This window comes from Zalophus californianus, chromosome 16 (genome assembly GCF_009762305.2).
Source record: "Zalophus californianus isolate mZalCal1 chromosome 16, mZalCal1.pri.v2, whole genome shotgun sequence".
NCBI classification, from domain to species: domain Eukaryota; kingdom Metazoa; phylum Chordata; class Mammalia; order Carnivora; family Otariidae; genus Zalophus; species Zalophus californianus.
Window position 1 is genome coordinate 52,623,395 of NC_045610.1, and position 12,841 is coordinate 52,636,235.

General features: G+C 39.1%; 1 long non-coding RNA gene across 3 annotated transcripts in view; it reads left to right on the top strand.

Annotated features, from left to right (window-relative positions):
- LOC113907881 overlaps positions 1–4,567 on the top strand; it is a 203,667-nt gene extending 199,100 nt beyond the window's left edge. Inside the window, exon 4 of one of the 3 annotated variants that reach the window (XR_003515301.2) lies at positions 4,461–4,567. This is a non-coding gene — a long non-coding RNA (uncharacterized LOC113907881). The remainder of the gene's footprint in view (positions 1–4,460) is intronic. The other 2 variants (XR_003515305.2, XR_003515303.2) reach the window with 2 other exon arrangements.
- The last annotated feature ends 8,274 nt before the right edge of the window (positions 4,568–12,841 follow it).

A 12,841-nucleotide genomic window follows, 5' to 3' on the forward strand; every position in this document is an offset into this window, starting at 1 on the left:
ATTCCAGGATTTTTTTCCAAAAATATCTTGTGAGGTCTGAATGGTAGCCAGCATTCTGTCTTTGGTTGATGAGCCTGTACATTTCCTAATCCAACACTTCTCTTAAAAAAGAAATATAGAAAGTATATTGTAATTAATCGTAATGGGGGTGTCCTACAATGTTCCAAACCCTTGGAAACTTGCCTGCTATTCTCTTTTATTCTTTGGTTGAAAGCAGAACAATCAAAACCCAAGGAAGGAAAAGAGACCCAGCAAGCTGCTAGGCGACTCCTTCCCAACCTTGATCCCTGGGCGTCATTCTGTTTTTAGGCTATTTAAGTATATTTGTTCATAATAACAAAGGCTTTCAAAAGTGCGACAACGTTGCAAAACACGCGTTCCTATGGCCAAACATCGCTTTCTCTTTCTCATTCGGTGAGGCTCCCTACACATCTGCTTCCAGCCCCAGTCACTTGTTTTCTGGTGTCTCCTGCCTGTGTTTCCTCCTGCACTTAGCACCGGCATGTCCCTGCTTCCCCTACTTCTGCACTGCCCCTCTTCCTCTGTCTTTCCTAAGAATTGAGTTACTTATAGTCATTGTTGCATCCAACATGAAAACCCAAAAGGGCAACAGTGCTGGCCAGCCACTCATCCGTCTGTTCTGAAGCCCAAACAGGTTCATTTGACCACAAACTCCCTGGAGGTCCCTGCGGTTCTTGCCTTCTCAGTTTCAGGGAGGCTCCTTGCCCCCCTGATGAATTTTTGGGAAAAGTGACAATAGCCTTCCCTAAGCTTGAGTTTACTAAGTGTCTAACATGAATCTAATGCTGGTTGAGCACTTGAAGGTGGTACAGAATTGTATCATATTGCCCTTACCCTCAAGACTTAGCACCAATTCAAAACAGATAATTTTTAATAAAAATAATAATAATAGTGGGGGAGCAGGAGGAGAGGTAGAAGGAGGAGAAGGGAGAGTAATAGTAGTAGTAGCTGAATTCTAATTCTGGAGCAATTTTTAGGGAAAAAAATATCCTCAAGCCTGAGATAATCAAGGAGGGCTTCATTCACTAGGTGATACTCCAACGAGACACCAAAGAGAGGGTGGAATTTTCATAGGCGCTAAAGAATAGAAATCCTGGTGATTCAACGACACATTAATCCCCCTTTTCCTCTACGTATTCAATCTGCAAACATTCACTGAGTACATGCTACATGACAGATATTTTACTAAGGCCTCAGACGGACAAAAAGATGAGCAAACAAAGTCCCCACCCTAGCCAACCACAGCTAAACTTACTGAGAATGCAACAAAGCAATGGTAATAAACATGACACCTGCTTGATTCAAGGAAGTGCAAAGGTTCCTGGGAGCACAGTGCAAGGAGCAGAGAAATTGCAAAGTACTGGCAGAGAAGTTAATGGTGACCATTTGAAATGCGAGGGACAATGTGACTGAAACTATGTTTATTTCATATATAAATGAAAGAAGCAAAGCCAAAAGGTAGGACTCGTGAGGAGCCAGAGATAAGGAGAAAATCCTCCAAGATTTTATTGTGGAGTCATTAATAATATCCGGATGAATGTGGAAGATGCCTCATAGAGTCAGATATTCAGAGAGTTAATGTCAGAAGGTAATTTAAATAAAATATATTCCTGTCTGCTCTTTATTAGTCAAAGAGCCCTAAGCCACACAACTCCCCTGCAAAGTGTGACGCATGGAGTGCATTGTCAAAGTGAACTTACATTTGTCAGCTGAATAAACCCTCCTGACAGTACAATGATGACAATCATCATCATCCCCTTTTTACCAAAGAGGAAAATGAGGCAGAGAACAGTTAAGCAACTCTCTTAAAGGTTCACAGCTTCTAAGTTTGAGAGATGGGCCTAGAACATGGGATGCTGGAGCTGGTTCTTGAATTCTAAACTGTCCTGCTACTGTTCCTTGGGCTTGAACCCAGAGAAGGGAGGAGGAAGAGGGGGAGGACGCAGGAAGACAGTGTTGGTTCCCAAACTGGCCCCGCACATGGAGGGAGGGCCGGGAGAGACAGAAGACAGGGGCAGGCCACTCCAGACGGGCAGGTGGTGGCTTTAAGCAGCAAGGGGACTTAACTTACGAGGCTCATCCCCTTTGCAGCCAGAGTAGATCTCCACACCACCATCCGAAACTTTTCTACAGAGGCCTTAAAGGGATTCCATCATGTATATCATCTCTCTCAATGCTGTGTCCTTGAAACGGTTCCCACTGTCATCACAGGGGGTGGAATATACACTGTACATCTCAAGGACAGGGAGGGGTGAGGAACCCCTGGTGGCCCGAACCCAGCTCCCGGGTCACCCCGCAGTCATGTCCTCTCCGTGACCTCTTTCCACACTCCTGGTGACTGGCTCCTAGAATCTCTGATGCGCCCCTCTTCCACAATGTGCCCCGAGCAATCAGCAAGGAGTTTTGTTAACACGGGGTGGCTCATTTGGTGGCGGTCTGGCTTCATTGGAGGAAAATGCATGGTAACCTTAGAGGCACGAGCAAAAGAAAACACAGCTTAAGACAATGATTCCCAAAATAAGTACCTCCCCCCCCCCCCCCCGCCAAAAGCCCTATAATCCAAACCACTGATTTATTAAGTCCCCTCGGCCGGGGGGGTCAGATCCCTCAGGGCATTCACTTGTGACTTCATGTGATTTAATAAAGATGATACCCTAGCAAACTCATCAGGTCTGAACACACAGCACTGTTTGGATATTGGCACGGGCAACTCTTAGAGAGGCAGTGATAATGTCCAAGGCTATTCTGTTTTGGAGGACAGCTTTGCCCATTAGAGATATTCCAGTGTTCAGTAAGGACAGGCTTTGTCAACTACTATTTAGGACTTGTTGGGTGAATTTAATAAGGGTTTCTATGTGTCCTCTAATGGCCACTAGATCAGTGGAGGGAATAAAGACAATAGCCAAATGATTTTACCAGAAGAAACGGGAGTATGCCCATCTGGTCTGGAGGAGACAGAGGCTGGCAGCTTTAGGAACCTGCCCTGGTTGTACCTACCACACAGGTATGTAGTGCAGGAGTCAGCACTATCGGGTATGAGGAGATGGACTGGGAGCCAGATATGCCACTCCAGAACCCCTGCCTTCTCCTCTCTTTCAATGGTGCATGGTCCATTCCAGGTAGAGTGCACTTGAACAGGTCCGGCTGGTGGCAGGACAATGAGATCCCAGGGGAGACTGCGTAGTTCTCCCTCCTCTAGGGGTGCAAAGTAACTCACCATTCCCAGTGGGAAGTGCCATAGCAAATTCCAGGAGATAATTGCTTTCCCAGGTATGATGGGCTTAGTGTTCTCAGCAGCATGCATGTTGACCCATGGTGAGGGGCAATGGCAGTTTCTCGAAACTTCTATTCGTTCATGGTATTGAGTGTGTTAGCAGGGGTCTCCAGTCTGGCATATGGGGCAGAGATAGAAAAATAGATGAGGGGGCGCCTTGGTGGCTCAGCTGGTTAAGCACCTGCTCAGGTCATGATCTCAGGGTCCTGGGATCCAGCCCTGGGTCTGGCTCCCCCCACTCAGTGGGGAGTCTGCTTCCCTCTCTCCTTCTGCCCCTACCCCCAGCTTGTGCTCTCTCTCTCTCTTTCTCAAATGAATGGGTAAAAAAATCTTTAAAAAAAAAGAAAAAGAAATTATATTTAAAAGTTTAGCTGTGCATTAGGAAGGCATTCCTTTCCTTTTTGCATTTTCCCTGGAGAGTCAAATTAAGATTTGCATTGCTTCCAAATATAACCTCGTTAAACTACCATTTCCTTGAAAGACAAGAATTGCTGACTCCCAACTGTGAGTAAGAAGTTCAGTTTTGTATGATTTGCACATATCTTGGAATCGACTGCTTAAAAAATAACTTCTAATCTTCGAGACACACGGAGCCTCCATTAGTGACAACAGTCAAGGTACAAATGTTTTCCAAAACTCAAAAGTGTGACTTACATACAGTAAACACTATGAAAGATTTTCTTCAACTTATTAATTAATGAGGAACCCGGTAAGAGGTTAAAAGCAGTTCCAATGAGAATTTGACCCACAGAAATGTACATTCTCTAATAGACAAAAATAATTTGGATTGCAGTGAACAGGAAACATTTATATTCAAAGTTCAAAGTTGTGATTTGGTCGAATCAATGGCAGAGCAGTGAAAAATGCTCACCTATTTCCAAGACCTGGCTAGTTTTTCCTGACATGAAATTCTTAACAATTAAAGTGGAGGAAGAAATCATAGGAGGAAACTAAATTAAGACAAAAAACAGAGCTATAAAACTACAAATATGTTATTGAGAAGGAAAATAAATATAATGAAAAAGCTTTATTTAAAACATTGGTTTTAAACCATTGTGTTCTGCAATATTAAGATGTTATTGCTGTTGTTGTTTTTAATTTGAGAGTCTTCTCCTTCTCCTGAGTAATGGGTAGCATCCTGTTCTAATCTCTTTCTCCCTTCTAGCTCCTCCCAGACTAGACTTTCTCAAGATGTGAAACTTCTCCTCCAAGAAGATCCAAATAAAGAGGTTGGAATGGCTGTGAAAAGCTTCTGTTGTGGTTGGTGGGAAAAAAAAAAAGAAAGGAAATCTAGAAATTTCGAGGAAATTCAGCTGCCTAGAAATTTCGAGGAAATTCAGCTGCCTAAGTTCTTTAAGCATAGGGAGAAGCTTGGTTTCTGTCATCAGAGTACAATGAAAATCCAAGTGACCAAGAGAATTGCTGAGACTCTCAGCCATTTGAACATGTGTAAACCTTCAATTTACCAAAAAGGAATCCAATCATGCATCTGAAGACCTCACTTTATACATTGTCAAAATGTCAGAATGATTTCAGATGAAAGATTTCTATTTTCCTCCTGGTGTATATAAAACAAAAATTAAAGACTTTTTCCTCCCCCATTTTCATTTCAACCCGATAAGGTTTAAGGCTTGGAAAGCAATTACATTTATGCTTTGCCATGTTTGGCTGAAAGTTTAAACTTGGAATAGATTTGAGATTGATAGCACTTATAGTCTGCCACAGTGTAATTGTTATCCAGGTTCTGGAAGCCAAACACAATCTGAGAATGGCACTTGTGTCGTGTTTTTTAAAAACTTGATTCTGTTTCCTCTCATTCACACAAACCCCCCACACAAACCCATCTAGAAAGTTTATCAACAACATTTAATGTATAATTCACAGCTTATCCTAGCTTTTAACTGCTTGGGTGGTTACAAGTAAGGTCGATTTGTTTCTCTCTACATTAGAAATGTATCTTTCAAAGAGGATTTTGTCTCAAAAAAAAAAAAAGGATCTTGTCTCATTTGAAATGGTGATGTACAGCTTCTTTTGTTTGGAATTAGCAGCTTTTCTGCAGTGGAGTTAGATGTGCTTTTTCTTGCCCTTCAGAAGAGATTATTAAATTAGCCCAACAGTGGCTGGCTAAAATCCCACAAAATGTTGAAATAAGGGTATATCACCTAAAGTCATGGGATAATCACTAAGAGATTTAAAAAGAGAGAAAAATAAAAAGAATCTAACACTGTGGATGCTTCTATAGAGAATGAGAGACTGAAGCAAATGGTCGGGAAGGAGGTAGGAGAGATGTCTTTCATTTTATACAAGCCCTCACTTGGATACACACTGATTCTATACAATATTAATAAAATGAGCTGAATAACTACATAAAAATAAAGATCATGGCACTTCTGTAAAATTAAGAATATTTTGGGGCACCTGCATGGCTCAGTCAGTGAAGCGTCCGACTCTTGATTTTGGTTCAGCTCATGATCTCAGGGTTGTGAGATCCAGCCCCTCCTTGGGCTCTGCTGGGCGTAGAGCCTGCTCAATATTCTCTCTCTCCCTCTCCCCCTGCCCTCCCACCCTCAAAAAAAAAAAAATAAGAACATTTTGTAAAAAATAAATAAGTAAATGAAATTAAGCAAATTTTGTAGATTTACATCAACTGTCACGGCGAAGTTGTCATAATCTTTGAGTGAGAAGTTCAAGGTACAAATATAAATGCGTATATTATAATAATCCAACTATATGAAAACAAAAAGCATTTACATTCCTCTTTACACTTTTATGCAAAAACAGGAATCAAGTTATATTCAACGATGTCTCTTCCATTTCTTTATTTGGTTTATTGGATCCTTCTTGTTTTCATTTTGCTGCACGATAATGTAAGAAGTTGTTACTGATCCTCTTTCTAAACCTAAATTTTTTTAAAGATTTTATTTATTTATTTGAGAGAGAGAATGAGAGAGAGAGAACACATGAGAGGAGGGAGGGTTAGAGGGAGAAGCAGACTCCCCGCTGAGCAGGGAGCCCGATGTGGGACTCGATCCCAGGACTCCAGGATCATGACCTGAGCCGAAGGCAGTCGCTTAACCAACTGAGCCACCCAGGCGCCCTAAACCTAAAATTTTTAAGCTTTATTTTTAGTAGATGAAACTTTCCTTCCAACAAAAAGATTTTTTGGCAGGTGTGGGTTAAACAGCGTCCCCTTGAGACATATGTCTGCTCAGAATTTCAGAACGTATTTATTTGAGAGAGAGAGAGAGAAAGCATGGGCTGGAAGTGGGGGGGGGAGCAGAGGGAGAGAGAGAAGCAGACTCCCTGCTGAGCAGGGAGCCCGAGATGGGGCTCCAACCCAGGACCCTAAGATCATGAACCTGAGCCGAACGCAGATGCTTAACCAACTGAGCCACTCAGGTGCCCCTCTTGGAGATATTTACACACATTGAGAGTCTGAAAGATTCTGAGGAATAGCCAGTTTATCTTTGATTAACATAAATTCTACACTTTCAGAAAAATATGAAATTTAGGTAAGCTGTGGATAAACAGAAATTAGTTCGACCCCAAGGAGACTAAATCCTAGCCTGGCCACCTATGGCCACACCACCCGACTATACACACAACCTCTGTTTTCTTCTCTGAAGACAAGATGTGTTACCTGCCCTGTCAAGACCACCGGGTTGTTAGAACGATCAGCCGCCATAGTTACATTGCTCTACTTTATATTTCTATCCCTTACATGGCCTTATATCTAGGTTGCTGATATTACCTATATCACCTACCTAAGAAAGCAAATACAAAATAACCGATGTAGGTAAAAGCATCTTGGAAGATAAAATAAAATATTGTACAGGTAGAAGATTGAATTTCCTACTTACTTGACTTTTCTAATTTATTGATGCTATGTTAGGAAGTTAAAAGCTTTTTCATTTATGGACAATGCAAACTGGAAGGAAAAAATCAGTCTATACTTCCATTCCCATTCCTCATGAACTTGATGCCGCTTCGGAGGTTAGCAATTTTACCTGGCCAATGACGTTTATAGAAGTAGGGACACTGATGGCATTTTTTAAATTAATTAATTAATTAATTAATTAATTAATTTAATTCTCAGCTATTCTCCAAAGCATAGGAAAAAGGAAGTATTTTCATTGCACGTCCATTCACGTGCCTCCGTGTTTCTTTTGCACTCTGCATTTCTGTATGTTTTCTGCATGTGTTCTGCATGTAGGTGTGTAACAGACTGTTTCAGAGAATGAAATATACACATATGGAGAATGAAATATACACATATATGTAGTACAGGAACTATTTGTTTTGCTGTGTCACGCTGCCTAGCAAAAGAGATCATTATACCAAAAGCCTACAATTGGTCTATGAAGAGAGATTCTTCATCACATCTTCAACAGAACATCACAACAAAACAAAAAGCTATCTTTTTCAGAAAATATATGACTCCCAACAAGCAATTAAAACAAAGTGAATATTACTAAGGGTTTGACGTGCCAACAAACTAAGTCTCAAACAGATTAAACATACACACATGCAAGCAGAGATGTGCATTTATAATTGATTTAAGATAATACACTGTCTAATTTTTTTAAAGATTTTATTTATTTTTTTGACACACAGAGGAAGAGAGGACAAGCAAAGGGAGAAGCAGGTAGAGGGGGAGGGAGAAGCAGACTCCCTCTGATGTGAGAAGCAGGGAGCCTGCTGTGGGACTCGATCCCAGGGACCCTGGGATCATGACCTGAGCTGTAGGCAGATGCTTCACTGACTGAGCCACCCAGGCGCCCCACATTGTCTAATTTTATTTGTTGCTTAACAGATTTCTTTCCAAGTCAAAGATAAGTTATCTACTTCTGAAAATATGAAGATATTAGCTAAAATATACACACACATACCCACACTATGCACATATATTTAAAATACTAAACGATGTGGTTCAAAAGATTTTTACACTTAAAAGAGAGGATCAATTGCCTACATAATTCTAAATTTCCAGCTAGTTTTTAATTCTGTGGTTTACTTTTGTTCATTTAGAAGTAAACTTTTAACCAAAAAAATGTACTGAGTATTTACTGCAGCTCTATACAGATCAAACAGACTTTCACACACACAAAAACAACAGTATCCAGCTTCTAATGTTCTTTTTCATAATATATGCAGAGAATGACTTATTACTTGTCACTTAGAAAAAACACACATTTCCTCTAATGTTGGGCATTTCATGAAACCATCTCTATAACATACTGCATGTCCATATGTAGACGGTGTGTAAAATAGACTTTGGATATTTTGCCATGGTTTGTAGTGTATGTACTGGTGTTCCCTGCCAACTTTCCATTCTATTTACCAAAGAAGTTGCCTAAATTGTTAATGCAGAATATTTTAAACATAGAATGTCATCCAAACCTATTTTCCCCTAATATAATTTTTAAAGGGGAAAAGGTCAGAATATTCCAATCAATTGACGCACTCAATCTAATTTATGCACTGAGGAGCTCAAAGCTGTGCATCATTTGACCATTTTCCATTCATTGCTGGTGAGATTAGTGATAGATTTCTTACTGAATTTATAATCTAAATTATAAGGAAAGGGAGAAAACAGATTATGGAAGACCAGTAGCTCTTGCAGTATTTTGTTTGTGAAGGGCCAGTTATGGACACCTGGAAACTGAATTGGAAAGACTCACGGGGAAAACAGAGACAAGTCATTAACCCTTTCCATCTTGTAAGAATAAAGAATAACTTGAGACTGGTAACCTAGAACTATTTTAAGGAATATGGACTGCTTTTTGAGGACATAGTGAATACCATCTTTCCAGAGTAGAATATTGGTCTTGCAGAAATGATGGGCAAAATGCTAAAAACGGATTTTCACCACTCACTGCTATTCCAAATGAGATGCTACGTTTCCAAAGAATCTTCCATGGAAAGAAAAAGTAAGTTAGTGAAAATAAGAATTTCCATGTGTCTATGAAAGAACAACATGTTCATGCCAGTAGGACTGGTAACACTCCCCCTCCTCAAAAAATAAAAGGGTCACAACAACAATTCTTAAAAAGATGAAAATATTTTTTAATTTAATTTTATTTTGTTATGTTAGTCATCAAAAAAGATGAAAAAAATTTTTTAAGATTTTATTTATTTATTTGACAGAGAGAGACACAGCGAGATAGGGAACACAAGTAGGGGGAGTGTGAGAGAGAGAAGCAGTCTTCCCACCGAACAGGGAGCCCCATGCGGGGCTCGATCCCAGGACCCTGGGATCATGACCTGAGCTGAAGGCAGATGCTTAACGACTGAGCCACCCAGGCACCCCAAAAGATGAAAAAAAAATTTTAATATGTTTAAAAGGAAAACAACCAGCACTGAACACCCTCCTCCCAGAAAACTAGAATGCCAGACTTAGTTCTATGTGAAAAATCTAGACAAATCCATGCCTTTTTTCAGACACAATTAAGGTTTTATGTTTATCTGGTTTTTGTTTGTTTTCTGTTTGTATCTGTTGCTTACAGTACAATGAACATTGACAAACTTTGAAAACGGTCCCTACTTTTCACACAAATGGAGTATGCCATCAGTTTTAAATCAAAGAGTATCGGTGTTGCCCCATCTAAGAACCCAAGGAGCATGGATTCAAAGATTTCCACTTCTGCCATGGATTCCTGTTGGTCATTTATCACTGTAAACAGGGGAGGAGCATCTAACTACACGTCAGCAGAAAGACGCGAATTTTAATTCCATCTTCTTTTACCCTGTATTTAAGAGGCAGGTGGCTTTTATTAGGTACCTGGGTAACGGGAGAGTCCGTTTCCCTGTGGATTCCTTGTGTTCCCTTATCTGGGACCTACTGGGTGGGACTAGTTGGCCTCAGTGGTTCCCTCCAGCTTTAGCATTTTGTTTTGTTTTTGTTTTAGGTTTTTTTTTTCAAGATTTTATTTACTTATTTGACAGAAAGAGAAAGAGAGAGCATAAGCAGGGGGAACAGCAAGCAGAGGGAGAAGCAGACTTACCGCTGAGCTGGGAGCCCAATGCGGAGCTCGATCCCAAGACCCTGGGATCAGGACCTGAGCCAAAGGCAGATGCTTAACCAACTGAGCCACTTAGGTGCCCCTCCAGTTTTAGTTTTTGATCTAAGATGCCATCTCGGAGATGAGGATCAACCATGTAATGAAGCAGAGGTTAAATTCTTGCTTCTTTACGCCACTTCTACTCAGTCCTAATTCCAGAATTGTGTGCCTTTCTAAAGATTTCAGGTGCCGGGCGCCTGGGTAGCTCAGTTTAAGTGTCTGCCTTTGACTCAGGTCTTGAGCCCAAGGTCCTAGGATCGAGTCCTGCATTGTGCTCCCTACTCCGTGGGAAGCCCCTTTCTCCCTCTGCCTTTCTCTCTCTCTCTCTCTCATGAATAAATAAATAAAATCTTAAAAAAAAAAAGAATTCAGGTGCCACAGAAATAGGCCCTTGACAGGTGTAGCTCAGGAGTTAAGGAAATCAAGGAAGGAATCAGATTACAAAGGTTTGAATTCCTGTTTCTGCTACCTGTACCCTTAGCAAAATACTGCATTTCTCTGAGTCTCCACTGTAAAACTGGGCGTGATCATCTCATAAAGTTAGGCTCAGGAATAATGTGTTAACATATGCAAAGTACTTAGGGAAGTGCCTGGTGGGAAAATAAGGGCTCTATAAGTGTTTGCTATTATAATCATTCCCTCAATTCTAGAACTCAACAAAGATGCTGATGGCATTTATATTTAACACTGTTCCTAAAGTACTAATCAATTTATTAGAACTTAACATTTAATCGAAAGTTAAAAGTAAAATGGTGGTAATAAGATTGTCGTAATTTATAAATGATAGTTGTCTATGTTGAAAACCCAAGAGGCATAAATGTTCAACGATTACAAACATTAACACATTTTTAAAAAGCTATCATAGCTTTTCTGCAGAATAATAATAAATGTTTGGAAAAATAATGGGAACAAAGATCTCATTCACAATGGGAGCAAGGTATAAAATACCTAGGAATAAATATAACAAATGTTCATTTAACAAATGAAAAAAATCTACTGAGAAACAAGATAGAAAACAATAAAAAAGATAAGCATATTCTAATTATAGATTGGAAAATAGTGCTCTATATTCGAATATACATCAGAACAACACCACTAAATAACCTCACCTACTTGAGATATGTGAATTTTATTATATGTAAATTATGCCTTAATAAAAACTTCTCCTAATGTGTTTTCAAATTGAGAGAATAATTCTGAAATTCACTTATGAAAATAAAAATTTGAAAAAATACAACAGAGGAATAAGTTGAGATGCATTATCCTATTAAATAATAAACTAATTATATTTGGAACCCAAAGAGATATTCAGTTTAATGGTAAAGAATGGATAGTTCATTAATAGATCCAACATGGTAGCCAGCCGCCAAGATAGCCTCCAGATACTTGTCTCCTGATATTCATTCATGTCTTCATTCTTCCCTTCAAACATTGAATAGTACTGACCTGTGCAAAAATAGGATATTGTAGAAATGAATATGTGTGGCTTTTGATGTTAGGCTATGAAAGACAGTGTGGCTTTTGTCTTAATCCCTTTTGCATCACTTGCTTTGGGAGAAGCCAACTACTATGTTCTGAGGACATCCAAGAAACCCCAAAGAAAAAGTCCATGTGACAAAGAACTGAGACTTCTTGCCAATAGTCAGAAGCAACTTGCAGGCAATTTGTGTGGCCATCTTGAAGTAAATCTTCTAACCTCAGTTCAAGCCTTGACATGACTGAGGTCTGATAACATATTGACTATAACCTCTTTAAAGATTCCAAGCCAGAATCACTCAGTTCAGCTGCAATCAAATTCTTGAACAATAGAAATTCTGGGATAGCAGAGATTTATTGTTGTTTCAAGCCACTAAGTTTTAGAGTAATTTATTATCCAGTAATAGATAACTAATACACCCAAATATATAAGAAGAAATAATCATATGGCTTGCACTTTGATGGGAATAAAGAGGCTATCCAATAATCATATCTTATTAAAGACTAATATACATAACACAGATGTTAATCTTGAGAAGAAACACGAAACCATCAAAGTATTTAAAAATAACATATTAGGATGCATGATCCTAGATTTGAGGACTTTATTATAAGCATAACATTGAAAACAGATCTCAAAGAGGAACCTATTAATAGATTTATAATTATAAAATGTAAACTATTTTTCATTAAATTGTACATAAGCAAAACAAGAAGAGAAACATACATACATCTGGCAGATAGGTCATTCATCTATATAAACAAAAATTCAAAAATTAAAGAAATTAACGTACATAATGTAATATTAAATGAAAAAGCTAATATATCAAGACCAATTGGGGTTTATCCCAAGAATAAGTGGATGATTTGCATTAGAAAATATGCTTTTGAAATTATGATCTCAAACTAGGAATAGAAGTTGTCATCTTAAACATCACACATTAACAAATCAATAAGAAATATAGAGCTTACTAATGAAACATTTAAAAAGGTTTCTATTTTAATGTGC